Raw genomic sequence first — 5,815 nt, 5'->3', positions numbered from 1 at the left:
TACACATAAAATTTTTAAACATTCTTTTCTTTTTTAATTTAGAATTCCAGAGGCAGAGCCAAGATGGCAGAGATAACATATGTTTCTTTCTTATCTTTTCCCATGACCCTAATACTAATTACCAAACCCAGCCTCTGAATTAGTTTTGGACTGGCAGAATTCATAAATATTGGGAGTGTAACAAATTACCAGCAGAAGATAATTTTGGAGATTTCAAGAAAAAGTCTGTTTTAATCTGGCATGGAGGGAGGCGGGTGCAGCTCAAGGAGGCCAAACATAGACACTGAGTGTAGGCAGTGCAGACCCCGGCCAGTGAGAAAAATCTACGGGGAGGACTCTACCACAATGTTGGCCACTCTGCCCTGGTTGCAAGCCAGTAGATAAGCAGAGAAGTTATAAAACATCCAACACAAACACAAAAGGTAAACAGTGAACTCCAAAGCACCAGAATTCCAGGAAAACTGGCCACACCTACTGAACACTGGGAGTGAATCAGCACTAACTTAGCGCAGCCACTGATGCTTGTAGAGGAAGCTTGGACAACTTCCCTTGCCCTAAAAGCAGATCTCAACTTAAAAAAAAATTATTCTGACCATAGATAGTTTTATGATGAAAGAGAAGAACAGATTTCAAACCTTAAGGAGACTAAAAGCAAATCATCTCTAGATGAAGCCCCAAAGGGTGATATAAAATGGTGCACATCACACAAGGCTCTCCTAGAAGAAATTTTAAAAGATCTTAAAAGAGAGCTAGAAGAAAAATGGGGAAAAGAAATCAGAACTTTACAAGAAGATTACAAGAAGATTTGAAAAAGAAAGCAAAGAAATTCCTGAAGAAAATTCACCACAAAATAGACTTAGCAAAATGGAAGTATATAACTCCTTAAAAAATAAAATTGACAAAATGAAAAAAAGAAACTACTCCCTGAAAAACATAATTTGTGAAATGGAAAAAGAAAATAACTCCTTAAAAAACAGAATTATGGAAAAATATCCATAGAACAAAACAACTCTGTTGTGATATGGGAGCCTGCCAGTGACTGCTGGAGGTCTAACTCAGACCTGTAGAATGGTTCTCTTCATGTAAGAGGATGATGATGATGATGATGATGATGATGATGATGATACAAGGAGACTGAGAGGCAGTTGTGTTGTCTGTCCTCCCTACTAAGAGGTAGATGAATTGTTTGATCTCTCTCCTCTTCCCTCTGCCTCCAATTTATTTCATTCCCAGTCTACAAGCAACACCTGTGTCAGTAAAGGCTGCTTTGCAATTCCTTCAGATATTATGATTCACAACTGTAGAGGCTCTTGGAGAATTGACCTGCCTCTTCATCTAGGTATGGTCCTTACCATAACTCATTTAAAAATTCAATTGGACAAATACAAAAAGAAGTAAAATAAGTAAATGAAAAAAAAAATCACTAAAATCAGAACCGAACAAATGGAAATGAATGACATCATGAGACATCAAGAATCAATCACGCAAAAACAATAAAAAAATAGAAAATAGAAAAAATGTAAAATACCTACTTGGGAAAACAACAGACTTGGAAAATAGATCTAGGAGAGACAATCTAAGGATTAATAGACTTCCTGAAAACCATAATGAGAAAAAAAAGTCTAGACATTATTTTTTAGGAAATCATCAAAGAGAACTGCCCAGATGTCATAGAATCAGAAGGGAAAATAGCCATTGAAAGAATTCACCAAACACCTTCTGAATGAGACCCCCAAATTAAAAAGGAATATCATGCCTAAATTGCAGAACTATCACACCAAGAAAAAACTATTACAAATAGCCAGAAAAAGACAATTCAAATACCAAAGAACCCAAGAATTACCCAGGACCTAGCTTAAAGGATCAAAGATTCTGGAATCTGATATTCCAAATGGCAAAAAAAAATTAGATGCAGCCAAGAATAAGCTACTCCACTAAACCTAGCATTTTCTTTTAAGAAGATGAACATTCAATGAAACAGGTGAATTCCATTTATTTCTGATGAAAAGACAGAGCTAAACAAAAAAATTGACCTTCAAATATAGAACTGAAGAGAAGCATAAAAAGGTAATAAGAAAAGAACTCTTGGGAACTATATATCTGTTATGGGTTTACATAGAGATTACATGCATAATTTGATTTTACTGTTATAATATAAAAAAGAAATGAGATAGTAAGGGGATTGTATTGGAAAAAGAGGAAAGTGGAGATAAAATGGGAGAAATTACATCTCACAAAAAGGCAAAGGAAACCTATTATAATTGAGGGAAAAAAGAGAGGGGGATGAACATTGTGTGAATCTTACTTTCATCAGAATTGACTCAAAGAGAAAATAGACATATTTGGTTTCACAGAGAAATTTCTCTCACCTTATAAAAAAGTGGGAGGGGAAAGGAGGAAAAGGAATGGGTACACAAAATAGAAGGGGAAACAGAAATAGTAGGGGAAAAGCATAAGAAAAGGGGAGGGACTCTAAAGGGTGAGGGCTGCTTGTGGCAAGTGGTGCTCATAAGTAAAATAATGTGGAAGCGGGAAAGGAAAAAAGAGAGAGAAAAGTGTAATTTGAGGTTAATAAGATGGCAGGAAATACAGCATTAGTACTTTTTAACCATAAATATGAATGGGGTGAACTGTCCCAAAAAGCAGAAGCAGATAGCAGACTGGATTAAAAGCCAGAATCCTACAATATGTTATTTACAAGAAACACATTTGAAGCAGAGAGATACATACAGGGTAAAGGTAAAAGGTTGGGGCAGAATTTATTATGCTTCAGATGAAGTAAAAACAAAAAACAAAAGCAGGGGTAACCATCCTGATTTCAGATCAAGCAAAAGCAAAAATTGATCCAATTAAATGAGATAAAGAAGGAAACTATATCTTGCTAAAGGGTACCATAGATAATGAAGCAATATCAATACTAAACATATATGCACCAAGTGGTATAGTATGGAAATTCCTAAAGGAGAAGGTAAGAGAGCTGCAAAAAAGAAATAGACAGCAAAACTATGATAGTGGGAGATCTCAACCTTAATCTCTCAGAACTAGATAAATTGAGCCACACAATAAATAAGAAGTTAAGGAGGTAAGTAGAATACTAGAAAAGTTAGGTATGATAGATCTTTGGAGAAAATTGAATGGAGACAGAAAGGAGAACACTTTCTTCTCAGCAGTTTATGGAACCTATACAAAAATTGACTATATATTAGGACATAAAGACTTCAAAATCAAATGCAGAAAGGCAGAAATAGTAAATGCAAATTTTTCAGATCACAATACAAGAAAAATTACATTCAATAGGAGGCCAGGGGAAAATAGAAAATAGAATTTACAAAAAGTAGTAGAAAACAATAATCTCATCCTAAAGAATGAATGGGTGAAACAGCAAATAAGAGATAATAATTAATAATTTCATCCAAGAGAATGACAATAATGAGAAAACATACCAAAATTTGTGGAATGCAGCCAAAGTGGTAATAAGGGGAAATTTTATATTTCTAAATGCTTATTTGCATAATATAGAGAAAGAGAAGATCAATGAACTGGGCTTGTAACTTAAAAAGCTAGAAAAAGAACAAATTTAAAAAAAAACAATCAAATACCAAACTTGAAATTCTAAAAATAAAAGGAGAGATTAAAAAATATTGAATTAATAAATAAAATTGAGTAAAATTAATCTTTAGTTAATTTGATTAAAAAAAGGAAAGAGGAAGATCAAACTTTTTCACTAATGAAGAGAAAATTAGAGCAATAATTAGTAGTTACTTTGTCCAACTTTATGCCAATAAATTTGACAACCTAAGTAAAATGGAGTAATACCTACACAAATAAAGATTGCCCAGATTAACAAAAGAGGAAATAAATTATGTTATATAAAGTTCACAATGCTCCAGTAATTGTGCCAGGACCCTAACCCTAACCCTTGATTAATCTTAGAAGGAGGGGAACATTCTAGTTTCCAAAGTTTCTAGCTTTCTGGGAGTTCTCTACATCTCCCTCTTTTATGTTTATTGAGGTTCTCTCAAGTCTTGAAATCTGAGCTCCTGCTATTGAAATTTGGAAATAGGAACAGAAGCCTCCCAAAATCATCACAATATTTCCCTAGAAGCTATATTCCTTCATGGCTTTACAGACATTTTCCACAATTCTTTTAACTATAGTCAGAAAATAGCCTACCAGAGTAGATCTACAAATACAGATACATATCAGTAAAATTATAGCAAATGAGTATAATTTCATGGCACTGAATGTTCCTTGTGCTCTCTTAATCAAATCAACAATTGTTTGGACAATCTGGTCAGGTTCTAGATTTTCATGTGATTCTTTATCTAACAAATCAACAATCTTTTGAAGATCTTCAATATCCAATGTAACATTTGAATTTCTCCATAATCCATTAAGGTGATTTATAATTTTATCCCATTCCCACTCTGACTCATTGTATTCTTTATTAATCATACAGAAACTAGTGAACCCATAATCATACACCAATCTTTGTCTAATTCTCAATATTTCTACTTCTTGTTCTATTTCAAGAACATTCTTCCTTAATTGATTTATAGCTTTATAAAACTTCTTATTAATTTTGTTCTGTGTAGCAAACCCTTTAGAGATGTTCAAAGTAAGTTCATGCAAATAATCAGCTTGAACCACTTGATTTTGAACAGTAGTTACAGACATAGCAATAGAGGCACTGGGAGCTAAAATAGAAATTAATGCAGTCAAAAATAATACATGAAATACATCTTTTCTTTCTACTTTTATTGAGTAAATGTTCAATGTTCTCCAAGAAATGATCTGCTTGGGTGTGATACCAATTATCACTCTATATAGATGAATGGGACTGATTGTGTGAAGTGCTTTTCAGTAATGTGTCACATGATCCTTGTTCCCAGAGCTGAGACCCTGGGAGGGGGGGGTGTCACATGATCTCTTAGGGATGAACTTTGAATCCGGGATACAGGAAGTTGCAGGAAGTGATATGATAGTGGGAGGCATCTAGCATTGGTGACCATTGGTCAAGGATGGTTATGTCTTTTTAATCTATCCAATGAGAAGCTCGAATCTTTTGCTTTTAAGTCCTGGACAAGTCGGAAGCTGGCCAGATTCCAGAAGCACATGGTGGAGTTGGGATAGCTCCCAGGTGTTGGTCTGGGCTTTTCCTGTTGTGCCATAGTCCCCTTTTGATATCCTGACCTAGGATGTCCTGACCTAGTTTCCCCATTGTCCTATTTAGTTGTTCTGCCTCAGGTTATAACCTTTCCCTCTTACTGTTTGATGAGATTCAGGTCTACCTCAGTTGCTCTGCCCCAAAACCCCGGGCTATAATCATTCCCTCTTAAATGATTGATAAGATAAAGTTTTTATATCTTTAGGTTATAGACATTCCTTCTTAATGTTTGACAGGATAAAGGTTTATCCATTTTAGATGTCATTAGAATTCAGTAACCTCCCTCATTGTGTCATCCTAGGGGCCTCCTCCCCATTAGGTTATCCCCATCTAGGTACCTCCCCCATTATGTCATTGTTCTTGTTATATTATAAAAAAAGCTTGCCCTCTAATATTTAAGGGCTTGACTCTTTGAGATGATAGTCTCCTCCAGGCCTGGGACCAACATGGATTCATTGGTTCCAGTATATCTCTCAATTTAATAAACTATTGAATTGGTCTCTAATCTCTGTCTTGCTCAGTTTCTCTGGCATTACACTCCCTTGAGGGATTAAATAAATGCTCTCTCTTTGTACCTGAAGATGTCTCTGATTAGTTAATTAGGAAGGGGTCTTGCACATGTCACGTCCCACATAGTTTATGGGGTCT

Source organism: Antechinus flavipes, chromosome 2 (assembly GCF_016432865.1).
Source record: "Antechinus flavipes isolate AdamAnt ecotype Samford, QLD, Australia chromosome 2, AdamAnt_v2, whole genome shotgun sequence".
In the NCBI taxonomy this organism is placed as follows: domain Eukaryota; kingdom Metazoa; phylum Chordata; class Mammalia; order Dasyuromorphia; family Dasyuridae; genus Antechinus; species Antechinus flavipes.
This window is presented reverse-complemented; position numbering follows the sequence as displayed.